This window comes from Panthera leo, chromosome A1 (genome assembly GCF_018350215.1).
Source record: "Panthera leo isolate Ple1 chromosome A1, P.leo_Ple1_pat1.1, whole genome shotgun sequence".
NCBI lineage: Eukaryota > Metazoa > Chordata > Mammalia > Carnivora > Felidae > Panthera > Panthera leo.
In genome coordinates this window covers 195610195-195628100 of record NC_056679.1, presented here as the reverse complement: position 1 = coordinate 195628100, position 17906 = coordinate 195610195, and the positions used below count along the sequence as shown (strand labels likewise).

General features: G+C 37.0%; 1 pseudogene; it reads left to right on the top strand.

Annotated features, from left to right (window-relative positions):
* The first annotated feature begins 12410 nt into the window (after positions 1-12410).
* Positions 12411-14151, top strand: LOC122198395 (annotated as a pseudogene).
* The last annotated feature ends 3755 nt before the right edge of the window (positions 14152-17906 follow it).

Below are 17906 nucleotides of genomic sequence, written 5' to 3'. Positions count from 1 at the left end.
AGCTCAGGTCGTGATCTCGCGGTCCGTGAGTTCAAGCCCCGCGTTGGGCTCTGTGCTGACAGCTCAGAGCCTGGAGCCTGTTTCAGATTCTGTGTCTCCCTCTCTCTGACCCTACCCCGTTCATGCTCTGTCTCTGTCTCAAAAATAAATAAACGTTAAAAAAAATTTTTTAAAGTAATTATTTAAAAAAAAAAGAGGGTAAAAAGTGGGCAGTTGCGATCAATTTGAACTCCCACAGTTACATCAATATTTATTGCATGCCTTGTGCTTAAGGCAGTGTAGCCACTGTGCTAGGCACTAGGGGTATAATGATTAATTTAAGATCCTCAAGGAGTGGGGCACCTGGGTGGCTCAGTTAGTTAAGCCTGTGACTTCAGCTCAGGTCATGTTCTCCTGGTTAGTGAATTTGAGCCTCACATCAGGCTCTGCACTGACAGTGAGGAAACTGCCTGGGATTCTCTCTCTCCCTCCCTGTCTCTGCCCCTGCCCCACTTGTGCTCACACACATGCTCTCTCTCTCTCGAAATAAATAAACTTTAAAAAAAAAAAAGACTCCTCAAGGAGTGATGCCAGTGGATGCTGTAAATATGGGAAGGGCCTAACCATGAGAACCTTGTAGTAATTTAAAAAAGTTTAGCTCTTGAGCCAAAGTGTGATGCAAAGCTGTCCCTAACGTAGTATCTCATTAAAAAAGAAGCTGAAGGAGGAGACCTCCCTTGTAATGAAAGAAATAAGAATTAAAGCTGCAGTAAGATCCTATTTCTCATCTATTAGCCTGTTAAAAAGTATTCTACTTTTGGAAATATATGGTGTTGATAAGGCCAAGGGAATAAGGAATTCTCATATGTTACTGGTGGGACAGAAAAATGATACAGTCCCTATATAGGTGGTTTAGCAATAGCTAGCCAAAATACATGTATTAGTGACTTCCAGCAGTTGGGCTGTGAGGACAAAGGCGTGCTGGGAATGGTGACCAAGAAGCTGGCGTGGCAGCTTGAATTCATTAGAAGAGTCAGTTGCGCCAACAAATGGAAATCTAGGAAGAAGCAAATCCATTGTTTGACTACATAATTGTCACTAATTTTGAGTCAGCATGTAGGAATGATGGGAAACGCCACCAGAGCCAAGAAATTAATGAACTTCCAACACTTTGCTGAACACATTAACTGGAAAAATTGAATCCGACTTCCACTTCCAGGCCTATGTCCAGCCTCAGGAACATCCAATTCTTTCTGAATTTTGCATGGAACTGACAGGCATAAAATGGGCTCAAGTTGATGAAGGAGTCCCTCTGAGGCTTTGCTTAACTCAGTTCTGTAAATGGATTCAGAAACAAGAAAATTATCATTTTTGTTCCCTTATGTTCATGTTTCATTTCTTAAATTCCACATGACTGAAATTAGATGGTATTTGTCTTTCTCTGAGTGACTTATTTCACTTAGCATTATATACTCCAGCTCCATCCATATTGTTGCAAATGGCAAGATTTTATCTTTTTAAATTTTTTAAAATTTATTTTTGAGAGAGAGACAGAGAAAGAGAGACAGAGTGCAAGCAGGGGAGGGGCAGAAAGAGAGAGACACACAGAATCGGAAGCAGGCTCCAGGCTCTGAGCTGTCAACACAGAGCCCGATGTGGGGTTCAAACTCACAAACCGTGAGATCATGACTTGAGCCAAAGTCGGACGCTTAACCAACTGAGCCACCCAGGTGCCCCAAGATTTTATTCTTTTTATGGCCGAGTAATAGTCCATTATGCACATTGTCTTTTTTTTTCAATATATGAAGTTTATTGTCAAATTGGTTTCCATACAACACCCAGTGCTCATCCCAAAAGGTGCCCTCCTCAATACCCATCACCCACCCTCCCCTCCCTCCCACCCCCCATCAAGCCTCAGTTTGTTCTCAGTGTTTAAGAGTCTCTTATGCTTTGGCTCTCTTCCACTCTAACCTCTTTTTTTTTTTCCTTCCCCTCCCCCATGGGTTTCTGTTAAGTTTCTCAGGATCCACATAAGAGTGAAACCATATGGTATCTGTCTTTCTCTGTATGGCTTATTTCACTTAGCATAACACTCTCCAGTTCCATCCATGTTGCTACAAAGGGCCAGATTTCATTCTTTCTCATTGCCACGTAGTATTCCATTGTGTATATAAACCACAATTTCTTTATCCATTCATCAGTTGATGGACATTTAGGCTCTTTCCATAATTTGGCTATTGTTGAGAGTGCTGCTATAAACATTGGGGTACAAGTGCCCCTATGCATCAGTACTCCTGTATTCCTTGGGTAAATTCCTAGCAGTATGCACATCTTCTTTATCCATTCATCAGTCAGTGGACATTTGGGCTCTATCCATAGTTTGGTTATTATTCATAATGCTGCTATAAACATTAGGGTGCATGTGTCCCTTTGAATTAGTATTTTTGTATTCTTTGGATAAATACCTAGTAGTGCAATTGCTGGATCATAGAGTAGTTCTATTTTTAACTTTTTGAGGAACCTCCGTACTGTTTTCCAGAGTGGCTGCACCTTGGCATTTCAACCAACAGCATAAGAGGGTTCCCCTTTCTCCACATCCTTGCCAACACCTGTGTTAATTTTAGCCATTCTGACAGGTGTGAGGTGATAGCTCACTGTAGTTTTAATTTGTATTTCCCTCATGATGAGTGATGTTGAGCATCTTTACATGTGTCTGTTAGCCATCTGTATGTCTTCTTTGGAAGGATGCCTATTCACGCCTTCTGCCCATTTCTTAACTGGTTTATTAACTACAGAGAGCTAACTGAGGGTTATTGGAGGAGAGGTTGGCAGGGGGATGAGTTAAATTGGTGATGGGTATTAAGGAGGGCACTTGTGATGAGCACTGAGTGTTATAGGTATGTGATGAATCACTAAATTCTACTCCTGAAACTAATATTATATTGTATGTTAACTAACTGGAATTTAAAGAACTTGAAACTATTAAAAAAATAAAAAACAAAAATAAAAATAAATACATGTATTAGTTATCTGTTGCTGTGTAATGAATTACCTGAAAGTTAGTGTGAAATTATAAACATTTACTGTGACATATTTCGGTGCGTCAGCCTGGGAACAGCTTAGCTGAGTGGTTCAGGTTTCGTCTCATGGGGTTGCAGTCAAGCTGCTGGCCAGGGCTGCAGTTATTTCAAGGCTCAAGTGGAGAAGAATATTCTTTCAAATTCAATCGAGTGGCTGATGACAAGTCTCAGAATATCAGTTTCCAGGTTTAGTTCCTCACTATGTGGGCCTTTTTTTAGGCTACTCCTGACATGGCCGTGGTCTTCCCTCTCCTCAAGCCTGCCTCATAATGTGATAGCTGGCTTCTACCAAGACTGAGCAAGTCAAGGGAGAGAGAGAGGGTGAGCAAAGGCACACAAAACAGAAACCACACTCTTTTTAGAACCTAAATTGAAAGTGGTATCTTATTACTTCTTCTGTATTCTGTTTGCTAAAAGTGATTCACTAAGGCCTGCCTGCCCACAGTTAAATGGGAATTGAGCGCCACTTCTTAAGGGGAGGATTGTTAAAGGGTATATGGACATATCTCTAAAATCACAACACTACATAACTTTCACCCTTTGATTCAGAAAATCCACTTCCAAGATATATTTCAAAGATATATTGGCCAAAAAAAAAAAAAAAAAGACAAAAAAATATGGTCAAAAGATTATTTATTACAATAATGTTTTTAGTATCAAAAGATAGCAGTTAACCGGACATCTACTAATAGAAGTCTGGTTATATAAATTATGGTATCAACATAAAACAGTATTATTCATCAGTAAGAGAGACAGAAAAATCTCTATGTACTAATATGGAGTGAAATTCAGGATATAATGTTACAAGAAAAAAATGAAAAATTTATTACCATTTAGTTTTATAAAATGTGAAAATGAATGAATATATATGCAGTCAATTGTCATTATTCATGTTTATGTCCTATATAAGGTTGCTGCAAACAGAATTAGTGAATTAAAAAAACACATTGCTCCTAGGGGAAATATATAAATATATATACTTACACACACACACACATATATATTGGATATAATCTTAAACTGCAACTTCGTGAAGTTTACAACTTTGTGTAATTAAGATTATAATCTTATAATCAATTAATCCTGGTAAATTATACTTTATTTTACAAAAGAGAAAATTAGGTTCAGAAGCATTAAGTGACTTGCCTGAGGTGACTCCATTAACAGATGCCAGAGTTGGATTCTTACTCCACCAGAGCGGCCCTAGAGCTGGAGGTTGTTACACTCCAGTACACTGCCCCTGCTATTTCCATCCTCTTGAAAGCTGGAACAAGAGGAAGAGTATCCCTTCAGTTCAGTCTCACATGGAAATGTGTGCATGAGGCAATGCAAATTTTTCACTCTCTGTACATGTCTGCTAATGACTACAAAAGGACCACATTGATTTGGGGTTTATAAATTAATTTCAGCAATTAGGTATATTTGCAGATATGGAATCTGTGAATAATGAAGATCAACTGTATGTATGTTTACCTGAAAAAAAGCAAGCAATGAAAGAATAAACCATCAAAATATTATCTATAAAGGATGTTGTTAGGGGCGCCTGGGTGGTTCAATCAGTTGAGCATCCAACTCTTGATTTCAGCTCAGGTCATGATCTCACGGTTGTGAGATTGAGCCCCACATCTGGCTCTGTACTGTGTGTGGAGGCTGCTTTAAGATTCTCTCTGTCCCTGTCCCTCTGCCCCTCCCCTGCTTTCTCTTGGGGGGGTGGAGGTGGGAAGTGTTGTTAGTTATCTACTGAAATGTAGCAACTTACCCCAAAATGTAGTGGCTTAAAACAACACACATTTATTGTCTCTGTGTGTCAGGAATCCGGACAAGGATTATTTGGGTCCTCTGCTTCAAGGACTCCCAAAAATCTATAATCAATGTATTGGCTGAGGCTGGGATCTCATCTGAAGATTCAAATGAGGAAATATGATTGTTGGCAGAATTCACTGTCTCAAGAGTTGTCGAACGAAGGGCATTCACATCCTTACTGGCTGTTGAAAGAAAGCTACCCATAGTACCTTGCCATGTAGGACTCTCCAACTTATGACTTGTATATTTAATGAGGCAGGAGAAAGAGTCTATAAGCAAGACAGAAGTCAGTCTTTTATAACCTAATCACAGAAGTAGCACTCATTCAATGTTGCTATATTCCATTGGTTCAAAGCTACTTACTCATATGGAGGGTATTACAACAAAGGATACCTGGAGGTGGGAATCTTTGCCCATTTTAGACACTTCCTACCACAGGAAAGAAGAAAATAAGGTAGAGGGTGCAGAGACAGTACCTAATCTTCTCTGAATGTACATGTTATGTTGACTTAACTTTAGAACCTCAAATTTTTACATAATTATGAGGGGTGCCTGAGTGGCTCAGTTGACTAAGCATTGGACTTCAGCTCAGGTCATAATCTCATGGATCTGGGTTCAAAGCCCACGTCGGGCTCTCTGCTGTCAGTGCAGAGCCGGCTTCAGATCCTCTGTTCCCCTCTTTCTCTGCCCCTCCCCGCCTTGTGCTCTTGCTCTCTCTCTCTCTAAACTAAATAAACATTTTTTAAAAACTTACATAATTATGAAACAAAATTAAATTTTATAAAACAATCCCAAATTTCTACCTCTGGCCAAAGTGATGTAACAAGGAATGGATTACACTTTCACCTGAAACAATGGAAAAACCAGACAAATGTATGAAACAATGGTTTTCAAGTGATCCTCAAAGATGGGAAACAAATGAGGTAACCCCTTTGATTGCTCAGTTTACTGCCTTAAGAAAATTTACAGGATGCAGCATAGGGAAGGGGAGCCTAGGCAACAACCAGCAGACTCTCAGGGTTGAGGAGAAAGAACTAAGAGTATAGACAGACCAAGGAAGCTAGATTCACAGAGCAGAGAACCAAAGAGCACAAAGCTGCACCAAAAGGAGAGCTCCAGAGCTTGCAGAGGGTCTATGTAAGTACTCATCAGAATATTGGTCAGTGTATGCATATAAGTAATCTATCAAAGTTTGGAAAAATAAACGCTTGAAATGAAGGAGAAAACAGTAACTAGGTGTCAAAAAAGCCAAGATTAATGCTATTTCTACCAGCCAGACTGGCAAACTTCACTCTTCGTGAGGCATTGGGAAGAGTACTCAAAAGGTTCTACCCCAATAGTGAAAGTAATTAGCTCTACACTAAAATCTTGCTCTGGTGCCGCCTAATAATCAGACTTGAAAGGATCAAGCTGTTTCCAAGTAACAACTGAACTGCAGAGAAAGGTTTACAAAACACTGGAATACAAAAATATCCAGCACCCAACAAGGTAAGATTCACAATGTCTTGCATCAAATCAGTAATTATCAGACATGTATAGAAACTGGAAAATGAGGGGTGCCTGGGTGGCTCAGTCGGTTAAGCGTCCGACTTTGGCTCAGGTCATGATCTCACGGTCCGTGAGTTCGAGCCCCGCGTCGGGCTCTGTGCTGACAGCTCAGAGCCTGGAGCCTGTTTCAGATTCTGTGTCTCCCTCTCTCTCTGCCCCTCCCCTGTTCATGCTCTGTCTCTCTCTGTCTCAAAAATAAATAAACGTTAAAAAAAATTAAAAAAAAAGAAACTGGAAAATGATACTCATAACAAGAAAAAGCAAAGAAAAAGAAAAGGGATCAGAATCGAAAAAGATACTGGAAATTACAGATCTGGATGTTAAGAAGTTATAGTTCTTGCAGTCATTAGAAGGATAATGCTAAAATATTATGAACAACTCTAGCCTCATAAATCTGACAAGGTAGAAGAAATAGACCATTTTCACAAACACCAAAACTCAACCAAGATGAAATAATCTACATACTCCAAATTAAAACTGATTCTTAAGTAAAGACCTCACAAAAAGAAAAGACAATTTCACTGGAGAAATCACCTAAATTTAAAGAAATAACACTCATTTTATACAATCTCTTCCAGAAAACAGAGGAGACTACATGCCAGATAATTTTATCAGGGAATTATTACCAAAATCACACCAACAGAGAAAACTACAGAACAATGTCTCTCATGAACTTAGCCATAAAAATCCTTAACAAAATATTAGCAAACAAAATCCAACAATCTATTAATAGAATCACACACTATGATAAAGTGAAATGTATTCCAGGTATGCAAAGCTGGCTCAAATATGAAAATTAACCAATGTAACCCATTTATCAAAAAGATACAAAGAAAAAATGTGATTATATCAATCAACACAGAAAAATCATTTGACAAAAGTCCAACACCATTCATGACAAACACTCTCAGCAAACTAGTAATAGAGGGGAATTTATTCACCTTGATAAAGAGTATATACAAAAAAGGAAAACAGACCAAACATAATATTTAATGGTGAAAGACTACACATCTCCTCCTTTAGATAAGGAACGAAGAATAGTATTTGCTCTCACTACTTAATTCAACACAGTACTGAAAATCCTACCTATCAAAATAACACAAGAAGACAAAATTAGAAGCACAGAGGTCAAAAAGGAAAGAAATAAAACTGATATGAATCACTGCCTTCATAGAAAATCCAAAGGAATTTACCAAAATTAAGCCTAAAACTTAGTAAGTGAGGTCAGCAAAGTCAAAGGATACAAGATCATCAGTGCATAAAAATCAATCACATTTCTATATGCTAATAATAAGCATATGGAAATAAGAACATAACACTATTTGAATCAGTTCAAAGGAATCAAAACACTTGGGCTTATACTTAACACATAAAGGACCTTTACGAAGAAAATTACAAAAGGTTGTTGAAAGAAATCAAACAAATGAAGAGATAGCTCATGTCTATTGATTTGAAGATCATAACTTGTAAAGATATTAGTTTTCCTCCAAATTGATCTATAGATTTAATGCAATTTCTATTAAAATCACAGAAAGCTGTTGTTGTTTGCAAACTTAGACAAGGTTGTTCTAAAATCTGAATGGAAAAGGACAGGCCCTAGAATACTAAAGCAATCTTGTAATAAAGAATAAAGTGATGGCACAAAAACAGACACTCAGATCAATGGAACAGAATAGAGAACCCAGGAACGGACCTACAAACGTATGGCCAACTAATCTTTGACAAAGCAGGAAAGAATATCCAATGGAATAAAGACAGTCTCTTCAGCAAGTGGTGCTGGGAAAACTGGACAGCAACATGCAGAAGAATGAACCTGGACCACTTTCTTACACCAGACACAAAAATAAACTCAAAATGGATGAAGGACCTAAACATAAGATAGGAAGTCATCCAAATCCTTGAGGAGAAAGAAGGCAAAAACCTCTTTTACCTTGGCTGTAGCAACTTCTTACTCAACATGTCTTCAGAGGCAAAGGAAACAAAATAAAAAGCTTCTGCACAGCGAAGGAAACAGTCAGCAAAACTAAAAGGCAACTGATGGAATGGGAAAAGATATTCGCAAGCGACATATCAGATAAAGGGTTAGTACCCAAAATCTAGAAAGAACCTATCAAACTCAACACCCAAAAAACAAATAATCCAGTGAATAAATGGGCAAAAGACATGAATAGATGCTTCTCCAAAGAAGACATCCAGACGGCCAACTGACACATGAAAAACCGCTCAACACCACTCATCATCAGAGAAATACAAATCAAAACCGCAATGAGATACCACCTCACACCTGTCAGAATGGCTAACGTTAACAACTCAGGCAACAAGATGTTGGCGAGGATGCGGAGAAAGAGGCTCTCTTTTGCACTGCTGGTTGGAATGCACACGGGTGAAGCCACTCTGGAAAACAGTATGGAGGTTCCTCAAAAAATTAAAAATAGAACTACCCTATGACCTAGCAATTGCACTACTAGGTATTATCCAAGGGATACAGGCATGCTGTTTCGAAGGGGCACATGCACCCCAATGTTTATAGCAGTAATATCGACAATAGTCAAAGTATGGAAAGAGCCCAACTGTCCATCGATGGATGAATGGATAGAGAAGAAATGGTATATACATGCAATGGAGTATTACTCAGCCATCAAAAAGAATGAAATCTTGCCATTTGCAACTACATGGATGGAACTAGAGGGTATGATGCTAAATGAAATTAGTCACAGAAAGTCAAATACCATATGACTTCACTCATATGAGGACTTTAAGAGACAAAACAGATGAACACAAAGGATGGGAAGCAAAAATAATATAAAAACAGGGAGGGGGACAAAATAGAAGAGACTCATAAGTATGGAGAACAAACAGAGGGTTACTGGAGGGGTTGTGGGAGGGGGGATGGGCTAAATGGGTAAGGGGCATGAAGGAATCTACTCCTGAAATCATTGTTGCACTATATGCTAACTAAGTTAGATGTAAATTTAAAAAAAAAAGTTAAAAAAGAATAAAGTGAAGGTGGGGCACTTGAGTGGCTCAGTCAGTTAAGCATCTGACTCTTGGTTTTGGGTCATGTCATGATCTCACGGTTCATGGGTTTCAAGCACCACATCAGGTTCTACACTGACAGTGTGGAGCCTGCTTGGGATTCTCTCTCTTCATCTCTCTCTGCTCCTCCCCTGATCTCTTTCTCTTAAAATAAATAAATAAACATTAAAAAACTTTTTTTAAAAAAAGAATAAAGTGAAAGAAATCAATCCCATAACTTCCATTCATCATTGTACTGGAAGTTCTAAATCAGTGTAAACAAAAGAAATAACAGATGCCCAGTTTGGAAAGGGAAAGATAAAGCAATCTTTATTTATAGATATATGATTTTCTATATAGAAAACTTGATGTATTCTGCCAACAACAACAACAACAACAACAACAATAACAACAACAACAAAAGGGCTATTCTTAGAACTAATCAGTAAGTTTAGGAAGGAAAGTTGCAGTATACTAGATCAATAAACGGTTTTATTTCCATATACTATCAACAAATGATCAGACTAAAATTTAAAATATCTACAGAATTTCTTTTAAATATGAAAGACTTGTGGTAAGTCTGACAGAAAATGGAAACATTTATACATTGAAAACTAGAAAACAATGCAAATAGAAATGAGACTTAAATAAAAGGACTATGTCCTGTTCATGTGTCAGAAGCCTCATTATTGTAAATCTCAAACTGATTTAGAGGTTCAGTGCAATCAATTTAAATTGCAGCAAACTTTTGAGATGAAATTGACAAGATTCTTTTTTTTTTTAAGTTTCATTTTATTTTTGCAAGAGATAGAGACAGCACAAGTGGGGGAGGGGCTGAGAGAGAGGGAGACAAAGAATCCCAAGCAGGTTCCAGATGAAGGGCTCCATCTCATAAAACCATGAGATCATGACGTGAGCTGAAACCAAGAGTCAGATACTTAACTGAGTCATCCAGGTGACCCAAAATTGACAAGATTCTTAAAATTCATATGGAAATGAAAAGGTCTTAAGAATAGCCAAAAATCTTTGCAAAAAAAAAAATTTGTTTGAGGTCTAATACTACCTGATCTCAAGATTTATTATATACACAGCTACAATATCAAGACAATGTGGTATTGGTGTAAAGACAGAAAAATGGGTAAATGAAATAATAGATCAGAAATAGATACAACTGATATAATAACAACAAATTTTCAACAAAAGCATTTCAGTGGGGGAAAGAATAGTGTTTTTAACAAACAACTGGATATCTATATTTTAAATTGAACCTTAATCCATTCTTCATAACATATAAAAAAATTAACTCAAAATGGACCATAACCCTAAATATAAAATCTAAAACTATAAAACTCCTAGAAGAAAATGTAAGAGAAAACCTTTGGGACCTAGAATTAGGCAAAGAGTTCTTAGATAAGGACAATGAAAGCATGAACCACAAAAGAATAAATGAGAAATTGGACTCTAGTCTTCAAAAGACCCCACTAAGGGAATGGAAAGAGAAGCCACAGACTAGTGACAGATATTTTCACATCATATATCTGTTAAACAACCAGCAGCCAAAATGTACAAAGAGTTCTAAAACCAAAATGTTAAAAACTGAGCAAAATATTTAAACAGACACTTCCCTGGTGTATTAATGGCAAAAAAGAACATACAAAGATGCCCAACATCATTAGCTATCAAGGAAATGTTAATTAAAGCCACAATAGGATACCACTTATGCACCTACTAAAATGACTAAAATTTAAAAACTAGTATTACCAAATGTTGGTGAGGACATAGAGAAATGAACTTTTAGACACTGCTCGTAGGAATGTAAAATGGTGTAACTACTTTGGAAAATAGGTGATTTCTTTTAAACATAAACCTATACGATCCAGCCATTCCATTTATAATTATCCAAGAGACTAAATATTAGGCATGTGTGCATACACCATACAATATCCAGGACGCGTGCATAGTTATACAGGAATGCTCACAGCAGCTTTGTTTGTAACAAAAACTGGAAGTAATTCAAATATCTATCATAGGAAAATGAATATTCATACAATGGAATACAAATTAGCAAGAAAAAGGAAAGACCTCTTGATACACAACAAATTGGATTAAAATTCAAAACAATATGCTGAAAGGAACCAGGAAAAACAAATTTTCACTTTATTATTCCATTTATTTCAAACTGTAGGACATGCAAATGAATGTATAGTGGCAGAAAGCAGATCATTGGTTGCCTGGGTACAGGGTGGAGAGCAAGTGAATAAAGAGTCATTACCAAGGGGTAAGAAGAAGCTCTCAAGGATGGACATGTTCCTTGTCTTCATTGTGGTGACAGTTTCATTGGTATATATGTAAGACCAAAGTTACCATATTATACACTTTAACTATGTGTAGTTTATGGTATGTATTAAATTAAAAAAAATTTTCTTAAAAAAAAAAAACCTCTTCACCATGTTTAAAATGCCCTACATTTATCTGCTTTTTTTTTTTTTTTTTTTTACATCAAATACCCCTTCTAATTCATTCCACTTTAGACATTCTGTTCTTCCCCACCTTTCACCTCAAGGCTTTTGAGAAAGCTCTTCTTACTAGTATACAGATTTATCACTACTCTCACCAATGGCCACAGCAAATAAGATTTAGATTATCTTCCCCAAATAAAAATACCTTTCTCTTCTGGTCTTTCTTAGTCCCAGTTTACCCACACCTTATAAACTTCCTAATGTAATGAAATTTTGGAATATTATTCCACACAGGTTGTTAAACCAGTAAAACTGTTCATTCACCCTGTCATTGAGTCCTTCAACTAATATTTAGTGAATGTTACATACTATGTACTCTTCTAGAGCTTGAGCCATATCATTATAATAATGCAGCTAAATATTCCTGCTCCAGTCGTACTTAAATGCTAGCAAAGTGGACTGAGAGTAAATAAACAAATTATAACATGACAAAAATGCCATTAAAAAAGTGAAATAAAGCAAAGCGATGAGCAGTAACACTTGGGGGAGTGTTGTATTACATACAGAGGTCTGCTAGTCTTAGAGAAGTCTCACCTAATCAGTCATCTATGAACACAGAGTCAGAATATACTGCCAATTCTACAGTGATAAAATTATATAATAGTTACCAGTGTCTGCTCCTCAAGGCTACCAGAAGAAAATAACAAAAATTGGAGCAGATATAAACAACGTAGACAATAAAAACCAGTGAAAATCCATGAAACCAAGAGTTGATTCTTTCAAAAGCACAACAAAATTGACAATTTTTTAGCTAGACTGACTTAGGAAAAAAAAGAAAAGATTCAAATAAAATCAGAAACAAAACAGAAGGCACTGTAATTGATTTTACAGAAATAAAAAAGATTTTGGGTACTCTGAATAACTGTACACCAAGAAACTGGATATTCTAAATGAAATAGACAAATTCCTACAAACCCAAAATGTACCACGACGGACTGATAAAAGAAGTAGAAAATCTGAATAAACCTGAAACTAGTAAGGAGATTAAATAAGTAATAAAAACCTCCAAAAATATAATCCTGACGACAACTGCTGCCTGGCAGTGTCTCCTCGGCACCAGAGGTGAGCAGAGATGCAGACCATACCTCAATCCTCTTAGAGATGAAAAATTTGAATCCCAAAGAAAAGCAAGATCTAGAAAGCAAAACAGTCTAGAAAATCAACGCAGGGAGTGACACTGAAGAGGCTGAAAAACAGTAAGTTGTACCAGAACCAGAGAACAAGAATGAAGGAAATCAGGATAAAGAAGGATAAAGAAGAAAGGGAGCCAGAAACATCTAGAGATGAATATAAACAAAAGTACTTCAGAACATACGCTAAGACTTATCAGTGTTACAGACCAGAATCAACTTCAAGTTCAACCACTCTTTTTCACTGTCTACCATGAACAGTTCACTCTATGCTTCAAGTCAACTAAACAGGACAAATACTCCTGTAGGTATAACGTCTGTTTACTCCAGAGTATTAACAAAGGAAAATGAAAGACAGGGAGAAAAAAAAAAAAAGGAATGAAGATGAATCACTACCTAAATCAATCATAGAATGATGGCAACAAGGAGAAATAAGATCTACAGAAGTTTAATATTGGAAATAAGCTATCAGTGAAAATGAATAAGAACAACAATCATATAGAAGAGGGATCTAATAAGAAAGAAAACTTAGATTCCATTTCTACATAAAAAGCCAGTCCCACATCAATTAGTGATCAGTGCGATGCCTTACTGGGATGCTTTGGATCACTTTTTTAAAAGAAAGAAAACTTTACAGTGGCAGGCTAGAAAAGGAGGATTTCTGACTTTAAGAACTTTTATGAACAAATTCCAGCTGAAATTAAAAAGCTGAAAACATAGCTACATGATGCAAGTATGGAACTGACAGATCTTAAAATGCAGATGGAAAAAAGGCATCTAGAGATTAGAAAGATTTACTGTGAAGTCTCTACTGGAAATGGAAAAAAGGGAACAAAAAGCTTTAGAAAGAATACCAGAAGTAGTAGAGCTCCAATGCTACCAGACGTAAAAGCAGACAAATAGAAACTAAAGGATGAAAACAGGGCACTGGTCAGAGTGATAGGCAAACTTTCCCAATTAAAAAGAGAAACAGCAAGTAATGGAATTACATATTATAACCTAGTGGACCATAATCAACAGTCACTTGAAATTCTTGGAGACTATCATTTTCAGAGATTCTGCCACATGCCCACTTAGTATTTTTGTTTGCTTTTCTTTTCTTGTTTTGAGACCATTGTTTCACAGAAATGCAGCTGCTGAGAAGTTTGTTTTAATGACTGAGAAAACTTGGTTTACAGGTCTAGGATGTAAAGAAAGTGCTCAAGGCCAGATCTTCCTCAGATATTTAACCAGTAAGCCTTAGTTGTACGTAAACACATTCACATCAACAAAAACTTTGAGCTCTCACAGAAGACAATTATTCAACATTTTTGATGAGCCAGAGTTTTGAATTTTTCAATATTTAATTTTTTTTAAATTTTATACCTAGGTTTGGTTTTGTATTTTTCCTTTGTAACTCTCCATGTGCTAGACTCTTCCATATTTTCACAGCTTTTGTCATTTACAGAAAGAACACTTGCTCTTCTGAGATCATTGTTATGTATTAGGTGAATACTCTGTTGTCTCTCATTTAAATTGCTTGGTGGAACATTTGCTTACACTGTGCAATATGCATTTTCTTATGTGAATGCTTTAAATTCAGTTGAGATTAGGCTCTTTTAAGCCCTATTTGCTGCCTTCATTGGTCACTTTGCTTTATTATTGTAGTACAGGATGTTAGATTCTGTAATCTTCACACTTATCTTAGTAGGTACTGAGTGATGTTGTTTATATCAACAAGTGTGTTGCTTTGATTTTTAGACCACCACATGCCATGCTTGACTATTTTATTATTTCAAGTATGTGTTAATGCAAAGTAGACCACTCCCATAATAGTGTTAAAAACAAAAGTTGCTAACAAGGTAAATAAAGACTTTAAAAGGCATACAATAACGGTGCCTGGGTGGCTCAATCGGTTAAGTATCCAACTCTTGATCTCAGCTCAGGTCATGATCTCACAGTTTGCGGGTTTGAGTCCTGCATTGGGCTCATGCTGACAGCATGATGAGCCCAAGAGCCTGCTTGGGATTCTTTCTCTCCCTCTCTCTCTCTGCCCCTCCCCTGCTCACTCTCTCTCAAACAAATAAACTTAAAGAAAATTTTTTTAAAGGCATACAATAGGTAGAGCCCTATGTTTACATTTTTCTACTTAAAGTGCTTTTACTTTTATTTTGTTTTCATTTCAGTGTTCAACCCCAATCAAAGCTGTTTAAGATACCTCTTCACACTGCACATACCTAAATTAAGCTATGTCGAAAACTATTGGGTAGCCAAAGTAATGCTACGAAATTATTTGCAGAATTAACCTGTGATATTCTTTTTGAATTAGTGTTTCTGTTTTTCTTTGAGTAAATACCCAGTAATAGAATTACTAGATCACTGGGGTGTCTGGGTGGCTCAGGTGGTTGTGTGTCTGACTCGATCTGGGCTTAGGTCATGATCTCACAGCTCATGGGATCGAGTGCCATTTCAAGCGGTGCTGTCAGCAGAGAGACTGCCTGGGATTCTCTCTTTCTCCCTCACTCATGCTCACTCTTTCTCCAAATAAATAAATATTTTTAAAAAAGAATTACTAGATCATGTGGTATTGCTATCTTTAATTTTTTGAGGAAATTCCATAGTGCTTTCCACAGTGGTTGCACAGTTGACATTTCCACCAACAGGGCTTGAAGATTCCCTTTTCACCACATCTTCACCAACACTTGTAACTTTTTTCTTTTCTTTTTTTTTTTGTCTTTTTAATACTAGCCAGATTTATTTTTTTTTAATTTTTTAAAAAAATTCTTTAATTTTTTTTAATTTTTTTTTTAACATTTATTTATTTTTGAGACAGAGAGAGAGTATGAACAGGGGAGAGTCAGAGAGAGAGGGAGACACAGAATCTGAAACAGGCTCCAGGCTCTGAGCTGTCAGCACAGAGCCCGACGCGGGGCTCGAACTCACGGACCGCGAGATCATGACCTGAGCCAAAGTCGGACGCTTAACCGACTGAGCCACCCAGGCGCCCCAATACTAGCCAGATTAAAAAAAAAAAAAAAAAAAAAGACCCAACTACCTGCTGCCTAGAAGAGACTCACTTCAGCTTTAAGAACATGGATAGGATCAAACAGGATGGAAAAAGTTATTCCAAGTAAATGGAAACCAAAAGTGATCAAAAGTAGGTATATGTATCAGGCAAAATACAGTTTTAAGTTAAAAATTGTAGGGGCACCTGGGTGGCTCAGTCGGTTGAGCGTCCGACTTTGGCTCAGGTCATGATCTCGCGGTCCGTGAGTTTGAGCCCCGCGTCGGGCTCTGTGCTGACAGCTCAGAGCCTGGAGCCTGTTTCTGATTCTGTCTCCCCCTCTCTCTCTGCCCCTCCCCCACTCATGCTCTGTCTCTCTCTCTCTGTCAAAAATAAACATTTAAAAAAAATTGTAACAGAGACAAAAAGATCATTATGTATTGATAAAGGGACCAAGTAATAAAGAATATATAACAATTATAAATATATATACACCTAACACCAGAGCACCTAAATATATTAATCAAACACTAACAGGTCTGAAGTGAGAAGTAGACAAAATACAATCATAACAGGAGACTCTGGTACCCCATTTTCAACAATGGATTGATCACAGGGAACCTGGCTGGCTCAGTCAGAAGAGCATGTGACTCCTGATCTAGGGATTCTGAGTTCAAGCCCCGTGATGGGTGTGGAGATTGCCTAAATAAATAAATAAATAAATAAATAAATAAATAAATAATCGATCGATCAGGCAGACAAAATCAATAAGGAAACACTGAACTATACTTCAGATCCATTGGACCAAACTGACATACACAAAACATTGCATCCAACAGCAGCAGAATACACACTCTTCTCAAGGGCACACAAACATTCCCCAAGATAGATGATATGGTAGGTCACAAACAAATGTTAGCATATTTAAGAAGACTGCAATTATACCAAGTATGTTTTCTGACCACAATGGTATGAAACTAGAAAGTAACAAGGAAAACTGGAAACTCACAAATAAGTGGGAATTACATAACACATACCAGAAATCAATGAATCAAAGAAGAAACCAAAAGAAATCAAAAGGTAATTTTAAAAAGCCCTTGAAACAAATGAAAATGGAAACACAATATGCCAAAGCCTCTTGGTTGTAGTAAAAGTAGTTTAGGTAGTTCATAGAGATAAATGCCAACCTTAAGAAACAAAGATCCCATGGGCACCTGGGTGGCTCAGTCAGTTAAACGTCAGACTCTAGGTTTCAGCTTGGGTCATGGCATTATGGTTTGTGAATTCAAGCCCTGCATCGGGCTCTGCGATGACATTGCAGAGCCTGCTTGGGATTCTCTCTCCCCCTCTCTCTCTGCCCCTTCCCTGCTCTCTTCCTCTCTCAAAATAAATGAATAAACTTAAACACACACACACACACACACACACACACACACACACACACACAGATCCCAAATAAACTATTAGCTTTACACCTCAAAGACATGGAAAAGAAGAACAAATTAAGACAAAAGTTAGCAGAAGGAAGGAAATAATGAAGATAAGAGCAGAAACAGAGACTAGAGAAACAATAGAAAAGATCAATGAAGCTAAAAGCTGTTTTTTTTGAAAAGATAAGCAAAATTAACACACCATTAGTTAGACACACACTATTGAATAAAACTGGTGAAAATGGGCATTGTCTTTTTTCCAAAGAAAAAAAGGAGCAAAGACTCAAATAAATTTAGAAATGAAAGAGACATTACAACTGATATTAGAGAAATACAACATACCATAATATCACTTAGAACAATTATGTCAACAAATTGGATAATGAAGAAGAAATAAATTGCTAGAAACATAGAATATA